Genomic DNA, 18,269 nt, shown 5'->3' on the forward strand with positions numbered 1-18,269 from the left:
ACTATTCTTAGGCAGAGATAGCAACCAATCTTTAGCTCTTCCTCTTAATGAGAAAGGGAACAATTTTAATTTTATAATGTCACCATCTACATCCTTATACTTTTGCATTTCACATAATTCAACAAAATTATTAAGATGGGCAGCAGCATCATCAGAACTAACACCAGAAAATTGCTCTCGCATAACAAGATTCAGTAAAGCAGGTTTAATTTCAAAGAATTCTGCTGTAGTAGCAGGTGGAGCAATAGGTGTGCATAAGAAATCATTATTATTTGTGGTTGTGAAGTCACACAACTTAGTGTTTTCAGCGTTGGCCATTTTAGCAACAGTAAATAAAACAAACTAGATAAAGTAAATGCAAATAAACTAATTTTTTTGTATTTTTGATATAGCAAACAAGATAGCAAATAAAGTAAAACTAGCAACTAATTTTTTTGTATTTTGATTTAGTGCAGCAAACAAAGTAGTAAATAAAACTAAGCAAGACAAAAACAAAGTAAAGAGATTGAGAAGTGGAGACTCCCCTTGCAGCGTGTCTTGATCTCCCCGGCAACGGCGCCAGAAAAAGAGCTGTTGCCGTGGGAGGCAATTCTCTGTGGTGTAGCTTTTCTTCGATCCCCGGCAACGGCGCCAGAAAAAGAGCTTGATGGCGTGTATTTCACACGTTTGTTGGGCAACCCCAAGAGGAAGGTATGATGCGCACAGCAGCAAGTTTTCCCTCAGAAAGAAACCAAGGTTTATCGAACCAGGAGGAGCCAAGAAGCACGTTGAAGGTTGATGGCGGCGGGATGTAGTGCGGCGCAACACCAGGGATTCCGGCGCCAACGTGGAACCTGCACAACACAACCAAAGTACTTTGCCCCAACGAAACAGTGAGGTTGTCAATCTCACCGGCTTGCTGTAACAAAGGATTAACCGTATTGTGTGGAAGATGATTGTTTGTAGAAAACAGTAGAACAAGTATTGCGAGATTGTATTTCAAGAAAGAGAATTGGACCGGGGTCCACAGTTCACTAGAGGTGTCTCTCCCATAAGACGAACAGCATGTTGGGTGAACAAATTACAGTTGGGCAATTGACAAATAAAGAGAGCATGACAATGCACATACATATCATGATGAGTATAGTGAGATTTAATTGGGCATTACGACAAAGTACATAGACCGCCATCCAACTGCATCTATGCCTAAAAAGTCCACCTTCAGGTTATCATCCGAACCCCCTCCAGTATTAAGTTGCAAAGCAACAGACAATTGCATTAAGTATGGTGCGTAATGTAACTAACAACTACATCCTTAGACATAGCATCAATGTTTTATCCCTAGTGGCAACAGCACAACACAACCTTAGAACTTTCTGTCACATCGTCCGGTGTCAATGCGAGGCATGAACCCACTATCGAGCATAAGTACTCCCTCTTGGAGTTACAAGCATCTACTTGGCCAGAGCATCTACTAGTAACGGAGAGCATGCAAGATCATAAACAACACATAGCATAACTTTGATAATCAACATAACAAGTATTCTCTATTCATCGGATCCCAACAAACGCAACATATAGAATTACAGATAGATGATCTTGATCATGTTAGGCAGCTCACAAGATCCGACAATGATAGCACAATGGGGAGAAGACAACCATCTAGCTACTGCTATGGACCCATAGTCCAGGGGTAGACTACTCACACATCACACCGGAGGCGACCATGGCGGCGTAGAGTCCTCCGGGAGATGATTCCCCTCTCCGGCAGGGTGCCGGAGGCGATCTCCTGGATCCCCCGAGATGGGATCGGCGGCGGCGGCGTCTCTGGAAGGTTTTCCGTATCGTGGTTCTCGGTGATCGGGGGTTGCGTCATGGAGACTTTATATAGGCGGAAGGGCAGGTCAAGAGGCGGCACGGGGGCCCCACACTACAGGCCGGCGCGGCCAAGGGGGGGGCCGCGCCGCCCTATAGTGTGGCCCCTCCGTGGCCCCTCTTCGTCTCTCCTTCGGACTTCTGGAAGCTTCGTGAGAAAATAGGCCCCTGGGCTTTGATTTCGTCCAATTCCGAGAATATTTCCTTACTAGGATTTCTGAAACCAAAAACAGCAGAAAACAGAATCGGCACTTCGGCATCTTGTTAATAGGTTAGTTCCAGAAAATGCACGAATATGACATAAAGTGTGCATAAAACATGTAGATAACATCAATAATGTGGCATGGAACATAAGAAATTATCGATACGTCGGAGACGTATCACAGGGGTACATCCTTTTTCTTTTGGTCCTGTGTGCCGCCTTGGAAACGTTGAGGACGCTGCTGCCTCATGGGACCCGCATGTCATCCTCTATGAACTATGAACTCTAAAAGTTTCTTTTTTCTTGGATTTTTTTTTCACCCCTCTGATTTTTGGCTATTTCCTTTTTCTTTTGTTCCCCTGCCGCCTTGGGACCCGTATGTCATCCTCTATGTACAAAAAACTTTCTTTTCTTGGAGTTTTATTCCCCCTAATTTCGGGCTACTTTCGTTTTCTTTTGATCTCAAGCCGCATTTGAAACGTTGAGACCGCTGCTGCAAAATGGGACCCACATGTCATCCTCTATGTAAAATAAAAGTTTCTTTTCTTGGATTATTTTTCACGCTCTGATTTTTGGCTATTTCCTTTTTCTTTCGATCCCCTGCTGCTTGGAAACGTTGAGGATGCTGCTGCCTCATGGGTCCCACATGTCATCCACTATGAACAATAAAAGTTTCTTTTCTTCGATTTTTTTCACCCTCTGCTTTTTGGCTATTTCCTTTTCATTTGATCCCCTGCCGCCTTGGAAACGTTGAGGATGTTGCAGCGTCATGGGACCCGCATGTCATACTCTATGTACAATAAAAGTTTCTTTTCTAGGTTTTTGGCTCCTGATATTTGGTCACTTGCCTTTTTCTTTCAATCTCATGCCGACTCTCAAAGGTACAATAAAAGTTTCTTTTCTTGGATTATTTTTGGCTCCTGATATTTGGTCACTTGCCTTTTTCTTTCGATCTCATGCCGTCTTTGAACCGTTCAGACCGCTGCTACAACATGGGACCCTATGTCATCCTCTATGTACAATGAAAGTTTCTTTTCATGGATTATTTTTTGCTCCTGATATTTTGTCACTTTCCTTTTTCTTTCGATCTCATTCCGCCTCGGCCCACTGAAACGTCGAGTAAGTTGTTGGCTCATGGGACCCGCATGTCATCCTCTATGTACAATAAAGTTTTTTTCTTGGATTTTTTACCCCCTGATTTTTGGTCACTTGCCTTTTTCTTTCGATCCTGTGCCGCCTTTGAAATTGTGGACGCTGCTGGCTCATGGGTCCCACATGCCAGCCTCTATGAACAATAATATTTCTTTTCTTGGATTTTTTTTTACCCCTGATTTCTGGCTATTTGCCTTTTTCTTTGGATCCCCGACCGCCTTTGAAACGATGAGGACGCTGCTGGCGCATAGCTCCCACATGTCAGCCTCTAAGAACAATAAACATTTCTTTTCTTGGATTTATTGTTGACCCCTAATTAATGGCTACTTCGCTTTTTTTTCGATCCCCAGCCGCCTTAGAAACGTTGAGGACGCTGCTGGCTCATGGGTCCCATATGACAGCCTCTATGAAAAGTAAAACATTTACTTTCTTGGATTTATTTTTGACACCTAATTAATGACTACTTGGTTCTTTTCTTTTGATCCCGTGACGCCTTTGAAACGTTGAGGGCCCTGCTGGCTCATGGGTCCAACATGTCAGCCTCTATGAACAATAAGAGTTTCTATTGTTGCATTTATTTTTGACCCCTAATTTCTGGCTATTTGCCTTTTTTCCATTGCCTGCCACCTTAGAAACGTTGAGGACGCTGCTGGCTAGGTCCCACATGTCAGCCTCTTTGTATGATAAAAGTTTCCTTTGCTGGATTTATTTTTGACCCCTAATTTCTGGCTATTTGCCTTTTTCTTTCGAACTCCACCGCCTTTGAAACGTTGATGACGCTGCTGCAAACTGGGTACAATATGTCAGCCTCTTTGTGCGATAAACCTTTCCTTTCTTGGATTTTTTGGACACCTGATTTCGAGCTACTTGCCTTTTTCTTTCGATCTCCTGCCCCTTTGAGAAACGTCGAGAACGATGCTGGTTCGTGGGTCCCACATGTCATCCTCTCTGACTGATAAATGTTGAGGCCGCGGTACAAGATACGTCCCACATGTCACTGATCGTTGAATAAATGTTTCCTTTCTCGAATTTATATTTGACCCCTGATTTACGGCTACTTTGCCGTTTCTTTCGATCCCCGCATGTCTGCTTACTCCACCGAAAAACAGACCGGCATGTATTCATCACAATACTGGTAGCTAATTTAGGAAAAATGTGTTCATCACGGGATTCAAACAAAGATCTTCATCTCTGCTAAATTTTGATTTCACCAAAAACCGAACAGCGTGTGTTCATGACTTTAAGTTCACAAACACTATGGTTTCTCTATAAAATAAGGTCACCATCCGTTCCTTTATTGAAGGCATTTGCGAAAAGTGTCTTTGGCTAATGGGCACCAGTGCTCCTGCTGTTTTAAAAAAAATCAAATATCATACATATTTGTTTCAAAAAAATCTGAAAATGAATGTAGACATAATAAATAAAGTAACCTACAAGCGTGTAAAATTTTAATATGACATTCTTTATATTGTAGACTACACAAAAAAGACAAAATCTGTTGAAATTTGGAGATTTGAAATATGCATGCCCAGATCCACACGTTTGTTACTTTTGTGTAGCCCAGAATTTTTTGTATTTGAAACTGAAATTTTGCACGTTTATGGGACAATTCATTAGCTACTCCATGATTTTTTTTCTAATTTTTTGAACAAATAAATATATTTTTTATTTTTTCTAAAATAGCAGGAGCACTGGTGCCCAAGAGCACCAAATCTCTTAATAGGCATTTGCGCCTAATAGCGTGAGCTTAGCTAATTTTTGAAGAAAAAAAAAGATGTCCATTGTGGTATTCAGGACAAAGATCTTCATGTCTGCTACTGCACCAAACAACAAACCAGCATGTATTCATCACAATACGGGTAGCTAATTTGTGAAAAATATGTTCAGCACGGGATTCAAACAAAGATCTTCATCTCTGCAAAATTTTGATTTCAGCAAAAACCGAACAGCGAATGTTCATGAGGTTAAGTTCACGAACACTATGTTTTCTCTATAAAATAAGGTCACCATCTGTCTCTTATTTCTCAAGGAAAAACAGGTGGAAGTGTTGGGACGAACCACATGGGTGCTTCGGCTCTATGTTCAATCTTCTCTTTTTTGTACTGCAATCTTGAGCCTATGGCAGGACCTCCATTGACGTGCATTCTGCACCAATTTGGCCTTGGACGTATCCATGTATCACGGGCGCGATTGTGGGTAGCAAAGACACAGTCAGGTTTGAACAATTGGAAATCTGGTTCTGCAGCCTCTGCGTCGATTGGCGGGGGTAGCATGAAAATTGGGTGATTGAGTCCAAGAAATAAAGAACGCCCCTTCAAATTGTTCAATCTTTCCCACCTTGCCTCTTCTACAGGGTCCAAGGTATGGGCAGATCTCAAGAAAACGTAGCACCGTACCAAAGGATAAGATCTCAGCTTGTTACCCATATGTAATATTGAAGGACCGAGGATGGGCCGATAACCTTTAACCTGAATCCACGCGAGATCAGATTCACCAGTAATGGACTCTGCTCTCATTGGTGCCAGGAACCAAGTGCGCTGGTCAGAAAATCCAAGAAATACATCTTCATCTTCATAATTATGATTATCACCATCATCATCTAATTCTTCATCATCTAATTCTTCATCATCGAATTCGTCTTCTTCTAATTCTTCTTCTTCTAATTCTTCTTAATCAGCATCATTATCTTCATCGGCACCTCCATCGGCTTGAGCCACATTTGCTTCATCATCTTCCATGATAGCATCTCCCTTGATTTGAGTGAAAATTGCAGCCACTTCTGCTTCTTCATCTTCAATGACAGGGGCGTCAATGAGACGCGGGGCTGCATGTGTCCCTGCAATGCACAAAGATCAACCACAATGCAGCAAGTAGGAACTACACTGAAAATTATCTCTTCTCTTCTATCTTCTATTTTCTACTATTATAAGGCACCAGTTTTTAACAAGACATGTAGCAGCAATTCCAACTGTTGGTGTCCAAAATCTAACGGTTGGGATTAGAGGTATTCGCGTGAAAAAAATACCACACCAGTGTCCACTGTTTCTAGAACCGTCATGTTTCCATTGTGAAGAAAAATCAGAGCAGTCTCACACCGATATCACACGTCCCACTTGATAGTGATTAAGAAAGGTTCCAAATTTTTGTTCATATTTATAAACTGTATGCTCACACTTATTTTGATGGTATAACCAAATTATTAGTTGTATTGAAAGTTTGAACAACATTTAGAACGCAACTTTTATACATCAGTATTGCGAATCGTAATTGGTCCAACATGTGCAGCATGCCATTTACTAGTTAAGACATAAAACAAAGACTCACCACAGGTATATGGTTCCCAAACCAGAACATCTCCATACGGATATGTAACTGCGTATACACGATGTAGGTGTGAACTTGTACCATATCCAGGAATGCCCATGGCATCGACATAGCTGTTTCTATCAAAGAATTCAGGGTTTCTCAGGATATTCCACTCCTTTTCTAGGGGCGCTTGTAGGATAGCGATCAATTCGTCAAATACAACAATTACCTCGTAATGCCATGGCCCTGCTAGATCATCTTTGTACGGCCTCTTGACGATCCGTACTTTGAGCAGTTCCAAACTTTTATCTATTTTGTATTTGAACAGGAATGGTGGGCTGCCATGCCACCATTCACTAGTAGGGCCCAAAGAAATTCCTGCATCTTGCAGAGATGGAAGAGGTATAATAGTATCTAATATGTATATGTTGCGGATCGTCAAGTGCCCGTCCTGCTGGACAAATGCCACCCAGTCGCCCTTACAACCCACCCAGTGCATGGGTCCATGTCCATCCAGTTCCTCCTTGGTATGGATAAATGCTGGAACTGTCGGCTTGTCTAATGGCATCAGCAACGCGTGAATGCCCTGCAAATAGGATTTGTTTCAAAATTGTCTATGCATGCAAGGTATTCGACGAGAATGAAGAGCGGATTGTGCGAACTGAAGCTACGTATGTAATGGATAAATAAAGCAATTCCGAAGAGTACATGTGCATAGTGAAGGCAGCAAACCTTACAGTACTCCCAAATCAGGTGATGATGTTGAGTCTAAATTCATGCATGATGTTTGGCAATAAGAAAAGTTGATTGAAAAAACACAAGCTGAAACGAGATGAGTAAATAAATAAATACTCTTACAGTATTGTCGCGGTCGTCTGGCCATGTCTCGGGGTCGCAGTGGAGCAGGCTCGGTAAACCGAACGGAACCTTATGCGCTCCGCGGATGGCATGCCGCATGCCGATCATGCCTCGAGCGAGGCGACCAGTGCTGAGGATATCCGCCCGCTCGGCTATGTTCTCCACCAGTGGGTAGTGGAGGTTGCCCCACCCCATGGACTGGTGGTAGCAATCAGGAATCTCCTCAACCTTACGCTTCTGCTTCATTGGAGTCGGTAATCTAATGCAAGGGAGAGAGGGGTGAACGGGAGAAAGAGACAGAAGAGGGTTTTTTTTTTGGAGAAGATGCAGTAGTAGTACTACGATACTAGGAGGTGGAGATGCGGGGCATGTTTCCGGGGGAGAGGAACCACTATTTCCCTTTAAAAAAATAACAGCACTTGCGCATTAGAACTTGGGGCGGGGATATAGCGGTAAGAGGTATTGGCCAACTTTCCCTCACCTTGACCCCACGTGGTTGTGAACCCGAGATAATTCTTTTTGATGAACCCGATATACTTATTATAGTACTAAAATAGTACAAGTATATACCTTGTACTCCTATATACTAACATTACTATTTTAAGGACTTTTGTTCCATGAGCAACAACTTCCCCCACTCCGCTCATCCGAAATCCTAGCCCCTCCAACTTCAAGGACCAATCAACATAGCTATGGCCTTCTAACTTCGCTCAAGTCGCCGCACACATAGTCCTCCCGCCGACAAGGAATAGGAGCATCAGCCCTTTCGTCGCTTGTTGTTATACATAATCATATACAGTACCATATATATTTCAAATTTCCATATCAAAAAATAGTTCAAATCTGAATTTTAACATCTCAAGCTAAACCCTCGCTTGCTCTTAAACATAAGCATACCATAGTTCTACTTTTGTCTTCACCGAACAATAGAACACAATGTGTTCATCACAACATAGCCAACCGGAGTACCTAGTAATGTAACTAGAGAAGTGAACCTATAGTTGATCAAGCCTTCAACTTTAACACAATAATACCCCCACATTATGTGTTGAGGAGCCACACCAATATATTTAAGAGTACCATCATGTAGACCACAAATGCATCAATGAAGAGAGGGGTATACTTATAGACCACCTCTTTACAAAACAGTTGTAATTAGTAGACCACAATTGCCTCGTTCATTAGCTATGAAATTACATACTATCAGTAGCTACAATGGCTGCAGGCCCTGTTTCAGAATTAAACATCACACTTGTTCCAATCCGGGGCGTTGGTGAAGTTTGGGATGAACCAAAGCGGTGTCTTTACCAGGTACCTATCTTTTTTTGTTTTGCATGTTTTCTCCAAGGCGTTGGTTTGGAAACCAACGGCGCAATCTTCACGATTCAGACTGAATCGGCATATTTCAGGCAGCGAATTGCAAAGCCATGCTTCATTCGGCAAGGTGTACACACAATTTCTTCTCGTCAGACATCCTGGGACAACATCTGCACCGCCTAATGGCAGCATAATCGGATAGTTCACTCCAAGGAAAAGAGAATATTCTCCAAGGTCATCAATCTTTTCCCATGGAATACCTTCATTTAACTTACTAGTGTCCTTCATGAACACCAGGCAACCAAACCCAGAAGCATAGTTGCCAACAGTGCGACCATGATGAACACGACGATCAGAAGCAGTATGGCAAACTTTACAGGAATATTCCCTTTCATCACAATGCCCGGTGTATGGATCAAGAAGTCTAGAACCATCTATAGATCTTGCTAACCACCACATGCCATAATCGACCTCGTGATCATGGCCAAGAGCATCATCAAGTGCACACCGCCATTCAAACACAATGGGCGGTGGCTCTACGATCAGCGGAGGACCTGCTTGAAAATGAAATTACTGTTAAGAAGGGTATGTTTGGTTTGCACAAATCTGAAAACGTAAGAATTGGGAAAACGCATTAGGATTCAGATGGGATGATATAATGGCATTTCCATTCAATAATACAGCATATTGGTGTATTTGAGTACATCACATGGGAAACCAAAGGATTCATTTCAAGAAGTTCAAGTAGAGGTCAAAATCCAACATAATTCAATCTGAGAATAAAACTCCTAATTATACAATCCTCAAATTTTTCTATGGTAATCATCTCGAATAAAAAGTCTAAATACCAATGAAATTTCATCCGAAGCAAATATGCCCCAAGCCTCCAAGTCAGATCAGTCAGGTTCGAAAATTAATAAGTTTGTGCATTAAAATTATCTTTACTGACCATCAATAATGAAGCTCATCATACACTACGTCCGGAGGAAAATTACCAGCTTGCTGAGGATTCCATGCGTGAACAGTGCTAGTATGAGTTGTGGCAAACACAAGCCCATTGTGGAGAATTGCATCGCTGTAATTGTAAAAGATGTGGGACTTGGGCTCTGTAAGAACTGTCCATCCGTAATCTTCGCCGCAAAGGAGGGCAACTCTGATGTCAAAAACAGCAACAAGAGAGAAATTTTTGTACCCCCAGTATTTGTGGGAACTTGGCAAATATATATCTTGTGAAATATAATAGCACGAAGGTTGTGGTGGTATATATTTGGAATGTGGGTGGTTTCAAACGGCACGGGGAGAGGAATTTCACGGCGAGTGTAGACGTTGACAAGTTTCCATTTGCAAGCGGGAAAGCCGGTGTCAACCATGGCAACCCAATCTCCATTGGCACCTACCCATGCTTACCCGTGCCGTACGGCATCACAGCGTCGGAGGAGAACCTGTCCAGTGGCGTCAGCTTGCAATCCCGTGCTACCTTCGTCGGGTGAGAATGAAGAACACATGGCAGGCCAAACGGGAGAGAAAAAGATAGAGTTGCACTATCATTTGCAGAGTCAAAAAATAGTTTGGACGAACCGACGAGGCTCGCGGCGGTGATGACGTCGCATCTTGTTACGAGTTCTTCAAGGGGACCTTCGGAAAAGACCTTCTGAAACAGTTCAGAGTCATCATTTTCCTTGTTCGATGCCGCCATCGCAGGGCAGGGGTGGGTCTATGAGGTTTGGGTTCAACTGATTGGAGTTTAATTTGGGTTCGATGGCGGCAGGTGGCGGGGAAGATGAAGAACGGAGGCTCTCAAACTGGGCGGTGGAATTGATTCTAAAGCTGCATGGCGGCGGCACTGGCGCGTGCTATGGAAGGTGGTCGATTGGTGCGGGCGGGGTCGGAGGTAGACGATGGAGGTGAACCGAAATAGGGCAGGTGGGGGCGGGCGCTTGACTTCGCTCCTCTACACTCTACGACATCTCCTCCTGTTTCTTGGAAAGTGTATAGACCCATAATAAAAAGTCACTGTTCCCTCTGAAAAGGTGAAGAACAAGTCACTGGTCTAACGTGCAAATTTGGACATCCCAAGCTATGTGTTGTCATGTCAATTCAATGTCCATGGCAATATTTTGAATTTTGCGTGACCAAAAGAAGTACGCCTTGGCCTTTCACAATCGGGGTTTCTTTAGAGCAAGAACAATAGAAGAGCCAACAGCTGGCAAAAGTACCACGTAGGCGGGCTATAAGCGCCCACTATTGTCCTACTTCCTCTTGGCGTGATACTCCCTCCGTCCACAAATAAGTGGACGTGCGGGATTTTCAAGGTAAATTAGTAAAAGGAAAGAAAAAAATGCATTGGAGCACTCGTATCTTAAGAAACACATGTACTCAACCACGGTTGTAGATTTTCTCGGCGCAAGACTTTTCCCCAGCAGTTGTGGCTTTCAGTTATTCGTGGGTGTGGGGAGGAGCTCCGCCGCATCGGTAGAAAGCAAAGAGGGACGGCGGCTCTCGATCGTGCGGTGTACTCGTAAATCACGTGTGACCCATGCCCTAATAATTCACAATGCATTGATGAGGGCTATCACTTCATCATCCAATAAAATGTACTTAGTAACTATGGTAATAATATTGTCTTCTCGCAAAAAAAATGGTAAAAATATTGTCTCTTAAGCCATGTACTAGTACAGTGCAAGATGCTTTAGAGAAATAAACCTATATTTTATTGCTACTCCGTAATACACATGGTTATTTATTCTAGGCAAATGCCTACCGAAAGATGTAGGAATAGGGAAATGTAGGATTGCAATGTCATGTCCACTCCAATCCTATAGGAATTCATAGAATCCAAACTTTGTTTGATTCCACCATAGGAAAAGTAAAGCATTCTTAAAAAGAGGCATGAGTAGATGTTTAATTTTCTATGGAATCTCTGCAAAGAAATCCTTAGGAAAAATTCCTATCGGAAACAATCCTACAAATCAAACAGCCAAGGATTCAATTGTACCAATTTCCTATGCAAATCCTTGGTGTTCACCCAATCCTCTCGAATACCCATCCAAAAAATGCACTAATACTTTGATGGGGAGTTTTTGTATTCTAGGCAAGAATAGAGGGTTTGCAGGGATCACTTGAGAAGTGTATTAACCAAAGAAGGCATAAGTAATACACCAACACACACTAACATGCCCTTAATGGATGTATCTCCATAAACTCCCTCTGTTCTTTATTACTACTACTAGTTTATGTACTTCTTAACTAATATGGGATAATCATGAAATATATTTTCTAACATTCAGCCAAAATATAGTGTTTCGACTTTTTAAAATACTGAAAAACTAGTAATTAAAAATATTTGAGCTATCAAATCTAGGAAGTTTGAAAATATTTTGTATTCCGTCTGAAAGTTGTGTTACTTGGTGTAAGATTCACACAAAAATGATGAAAATATCAAACCTTCAAAAAATTTGTAGTAATTCAAACGTTATGTGCGTTTCATAATTTTGCAAAATCGATTCTATTTGCAATTAAAACTATAGTAGTTGGTGGTCCCCGATCATCTGATTTGCTCTTAAACAGCTCAATCCTAAATTTGAACCTCCCTGCAACAGAACACGATAGTTGGTGGTTTGTGCGGAAAAAAATTACAGTTTAAAAAAGTGTTTTACGCAACGAAGGCAGCAATAAGGGGCAGTTTGTGCAATTTCCTCGTGTAAACAACATGTAGCGTCGAAGTAATAGTACTAGGAGTACAGAAATCTTGTGTAATTTCTAGTTCTACATATTACTAGTGTCCACTGTTTGAGAGTTGATGGTGAATGGGTCTAATTTTCAATCGAATGAGAATTAGCAAATTGATTTTTATGACAAAAGCATACAAAAGGAGTAAAACAACATACCCGCATTCGCCGCTGCTACCAGCATGCGATGCCTCCACGAGTGCATTGACGGCTGCTGCAAATCCTCGGAAGGCATCTAGGTTTTGCAGATCGTCGATTGCCGCTGTCCGGCTAAGCTTAACCAGCATAGCTGCCGCCAAGATATCTCGGATTTGGACCACAGGCAGAAGCTGATTGGGGTCGAAGGATTGCCTGATTCGGAATTTGAAGTACCAAGCCCTCGGCTCCGATGATGGAAGTTTGGAACTCGGCCCGGCCAGAACCTCCCAAATCTGTGTGTGGCATTGGATGCCCATCAGCATCCCCAATGCTGCCGACGCCGTGATGTGGTCGGTCGCACTTTGGTCCCCACTAAAGGCTGGGGCTGCAGCACGTCGCTGCCGCCCCCGACGTCCCCACGACGGCAACGCCATGGACCGAGGCGCTAAGTTTGTTGGCGAACCCGAAGCCCTGGATGGCAAGTGCTTCTTCACAATGGAAGCATCCTCACCCGGCGAGGTTCGCCCTCGGCGCATGCCTATGCTCCGACCAGCCCACTTTGCCGCTGCTGCCTGGGCTGCCGCCGATACCTGGGCCACCGCCGCTTCATGGGACCCCCCTCCCTCCTCTCCCTCTCCTAGATCAAAGGGCGCCAGGAGTCTAGCCACAGCAAGACACAGAGCCTCCTGCTTCATCGCACACCAATGGCACACAGACATTTGCGAGCTTTTAGCGCACACCCCTCCGAGGCTGAGTCGTGGAGCCTGGGTGCACGGGGTTATGGCTGGAGGAGTCGCCATGGGACGAGGGGTGTCAAGTGCTCGGGTAAGTACGGGAAAGGCGAAGTTTTGCATAACCTTATATGATCACATCAATGCTTCTCAAGGAGCCAAATACTGTATGAGAAACCGGAAAAGTTTGAACGTTTGAAAACTTTGCCGGCATAATGCATCCTTCCAATGCACGCCTACTAAGGTAGAAAGCCAACTCAATTGCTACTTTGTTGGCAAATTGTACCATGGCTCAATCTTAGGTCACACACCCATGAAGCCAAGTTAATACATCTATCAATTGGTATATTTTGGTCATATTAAAAAAATTACTTGAAACTTGTTGGTCATGCCATTCTACTACTCGCCTAACACTTTTTCTACGCGGGAAGGAGGGGGGTATGATGCTACCCTGAATTTTTATGCCCATTTGTATCTTGGTCAAATCCTAGGTTTGACCAAAATTTAAAACATGAAAATGAAAAATTAAGCCTGGATCCACTACAAGAAAAGTAGCCAAACTTTTCTTGTAGTGATCCTTCTTAATTAGTAACTTCAAAATGAAGCTTTTGGAAGGTTTTTGAAATTTCCATGTCTGAAACCGAAAACACCTCTTCATGATTGACTTCATAAGACAAATCGAGTTTAGGGTTAGCGGTAGATACATGATTTTTCTAGTTTGAATATGTCTAGACCTGGCTTATCAACTTGAATGCTTAGTATATGACATAAGAAGATGTACTATGTGCATTGGTTTTTCATTTATTTGATTTGTTTTGAATTTTTATGCCGAATCAAATTTTGGTCAAATCATAGGTTTAACCAAGATTTAAACAAGTTTAAAACATTAAAATGAAAAATTAAGCATGGATCCTTCTTAGTCACTCCAAAATGAAGCTTTTGGGAGGCTTTTGAAATGTCTATGTTTGAAACCCAAAACCACTTCTCTTCATGCTTGACTTCATAAGACAAATGAGTTTAGGGTTAGGGGTAGATACATGATTTTTCTGGTTTGAATAGGTCTAGACCTTGTTATCAAGTTGAATGGCTTACTATGTGACATAAGAAGACTATGTGCTTTGGTTTTTCATTTTTGATTTTTTCGATTGTTTTTATGCCCATTTGAATCTTGGTCAAATCCTAGGTTTGAACAAGAATTTAAACAAGTTTAAAACATGAAAATGAAAAGGTAAGCATGGACCCTTCTTAGTCAGTCCGAAATGAAGCTTTTGGGCGGTTTTCGAAATTTCCATGTTTGAAAACCCAAACCACTTCTCTTCATGCTTGACTTCATAAGACAAATTTAGGGTTAGGGGTATAGATACATGATTTTTCTTGTTTGATATGTCTAGATATTGTTTATCAACACTTGAATGCTTACAATATATGTGACGCAAGAAAACTATGTGTTATGGTTTTTCATTTTTGGGGGTTTTTTCGAATTTTTTATGCGCACTTGAATCTTGGTCAAATCCTAGCTAGCTAGGTTTGACCAAGCTTTAAACAAGTTTAAAACATGAAAATGAAAAAGTAAGCATGTATCCTTCTTAGTCACTCCAAAATTAAGCTTTTCGGAGGTTTTTGAAATTTCCATCTTGTAAACCCAAAACCACGTATCTTCATGTTTGACTTCAAAAGACAGAGTTTAGGGTTAGGGGGTAGATACATGATTCTTCTTTTAATATGTTTAGATCTTGTTTTATCAACTTGAATGTTGACTGTATGACATAAGAAGACTATGTTTTTGAATTTTTTATGAATCTTGGTCAAATCCAAGGGTTGACCAAGATTTAAACAAGTTTAAAACATGAAAATGAAAATGTTTCAAGTTCACCTTTGGTTCGATCTTTCAGTAACCAGGCGCATATATATATGGATGCAAATTGAGATAATTAATTCGTGAAACATTGGAAATGTCCATCGTGTGTCATGTTTCCCCCTCACATGAAAATTGGATTGGTGGCAGACAAGTAAAAGCACATTTATGTGTGATACGTCTCCGACGTATCGATAATTTCTTATGTTCCATGCCACATTATTGATGTTATCTACATGTTTTATGCACACTTTATGTCATATTCGTGCATTTTCTGGAACTAACCTATTAACAAGATGCCGAAGTGCCAGTTGCTGTTTTCTGCTGTTTTTGGTTTCAGAAATCCTAGTAAGGAAATATTCTCGGAATTGGACGAAATCAAAGCCCAGGGGCCTATTTTCTCATGAAGCTTCCAGAAGTTCGAAGGAGAGACGAAGAGGGGCCACGGAGGGGCCACACTATAGGGCGGCGTGGCCCCCCCTTGGCCGCGCCGGCCTGTAGTGTGGGGCCCCCGTGCCGCCTCTTGACCTGCCCTTCCGCCTATAAAAAGTCTCCGTGACGAAACCCCCAGTACCGAGAGCCACGATACGGAAAACCTTCCAGAGACACCGCCGCCGCCGATCCCATCTCGGGGGATCCAGGAGATCGCCTCCGGCACCCTGCCGGAGAGGGGAATCATCTCCCGGAGGACTCTACGCCGCCATGGTCGCCTCCGGTGTGATGTGTGAGTAGTCTACCCCTGGACTATGGGTCCATAGCAGTAGCTAGATGGTTGTCTTCTCCCCATTGTGCTATCATTGTCGGATCTTGTGAGCTGCCTAACATGATCAAGATCATCTATCTGTAATTCTATATGTTGCGTTTGTTGGGATCCGATGAATAGAGAATACTTGTTATGTTGATTATCAAAGTTATGCTATGTGTTGTTTATGATCTTGCATGCTCTCCGTTACTAGTAGATGCTCTGGCCAAGTAGATGCTTGTAACTCCAAGAGGGAGTACTTATGCTCGATAGTGGGTTCATGCCTGCATTGACACCCGGGACAAAGGATGTAAAAGTTCTAAGGTTGTGTTGTCTTGTTGCCACTAGGGATAAAACATTAGTGCTATGTTCAAGGATGTAGTCACTAGTTACATTACGCGCAATACTTAATGCAATTGTCTGTTGTTAGCAACTTAATACTGGAAGGGGTTCGGATGATAACCTGAAGGTGGACTTTTTAGGCATAGATGCAGTTGGATGACGGTCTATGTACTTTGTCGTAATGCCCAATTAAATCTCACTATACTCATCATGATATGTATGTGCATGGTCATGCTCTCTTTATTTGTCAATTGCCCAACTGTAATTTGTTCACCCAACATGCTGTTTGTCTTATGGGAGAGACACCTCTAGTGAACCGTGGACCCCGGTCCAATTCTCTTTACTGAAATACAATCATCTGCAATATCTGTTTTACTTGTTTCTCGCAAACAATCATCTTCCACACAATACGGTTAACTCTTTGTTACAGCAAGCCGGTGAGATTGACAACCTCACTGTTTCGTTGGGGCAAAGTACTTTGGTTGTGTTGTGCAGGTTCCACGTTGGCGCCGGAATCACTGGTGTTGCGCCACACTACATCCCGCCGCCATCAACCTTCAACGTGCTTCTTGGCTCCTCCTGGTTCGATAAACCTTGGTTTCTTTCTGAGGGAAAACTTGCTGCTGTGCGCATCATACCTTCCTCTTGGGGTTGCCCAACGAACGTGTGAAATACACGCCATCAAGCTCTTTTCTCGGCGCCGTTGCCGGGAACTGAAGAAAAGCTACACCACAGAGAATTGCCTCCCACGGCAACAGCTCTTTTCTGGCGCCGTTGCCGGGAGATCAAGACACGCTGCAAGGGGAGTCTCCACTTCTCAATCTCTTTACTTTGTTTTTGTCTTGCTTAGTTTTATTTACTACTTTGTTTGCTGCACTAAATCAAAATACAAAAAAATTAGTTGCTAGTTTTACTTTATTTGCTATCTTGTTTGCTATATCAAAAATACAAAAAAATTAGTTTACTTGCATTTACTTTATCTAGTTTGCTTTATTTACTACTACTAAAATGAGTAATCCTGAAGTTGAAGTTCGCACGTTTAAGCAACGAGGGGGAGAATGTTTGAGAGATGCTTGGTATAGAATTAGTGATGCCCATAATAGATGCACTAAGAAGCACTCCACCATTATTTTACTCAGGAATTTTTATGTTGGTATCTCTAGCTGGAATAGATATGTTCTTGATAGTCTCGCAAAAGGTGACTTCCTAAGTACTCCTGCATTAGAAGCTAGTTGCATTATTGAGAGCTTATTTGGAATACCCCCTGTTGATAAAGTTAAAACTGAAATCTCTCTTGAAGATGTTATGAAAAAATTGGAAACCATAGAGAAAAATTTTCCAAGTATTGAAGCTAAATTGGAAATATTACTTGATAAAACTGATGAACTTGATAAATCCTTAGGAGGAATTGATGAAAGAATTAGTGTCCTAGGAACTAATGCTGTCCATGATGATCAAATCAATAGGATTGACGAACTTGAAAAAGCTATGGGAACCTTGGGTTCAACATTTTCTTCTCTTAAATATAAGGAGAAAGCTTATGTGGGTAAGGAGCAAAAGTTTATGTATGTCTCTAAAGTGCCTAGACCAAAGAAGTATTATTATAGGCCTAAAATTGACAAAGCCCTTAGTACCACTATGGATGGGGGAGCTCATGATAACGATGCACCATCTCTTGATAATACTTGATACACACTTTCTGCGCCTAGCTGAAAGGCGTTAAAGAAAAGCGCTTATGGGAGACAACCCATGTTTTTACCTACAGTACTTTGTTTTTATTTTGTGTCTTGGAAGTTGTTTACTACTGTAGCAACCTCTCCTTATCTTAGTTTTGTGTTTTGTTGTGCCAAGTTAGAAAAGTAAGTACTAGATTTGGATTACTGCACAGTTCCAGATTTCTTTGCTGTCACGAATCTGGGTCCACCTCCCTGTAGGTAACTCAGAAAATTAAGCCAATTTACGTGCATGATCCTCAGATATGTACGCAACTTTCATTCAATTTGAGCATTTTCATTTGAGCAAGTCTGGTGCCATTTTAAAATTC

This window comes from Lolium perenne, chromosome 1 (assembly GCF_019359855.2).
Source record: "Lolium perenne isolate Kyuss_39 chromosome 1, Kyuss_2.0, whole genome shotgun sequence".
Taxonomy (NCBI): Eukaryota; Viridiplantae; Streptophyta; class Magnoliopsida; order Poales; family Poaceae; genus Lolium; species Lolium perenne.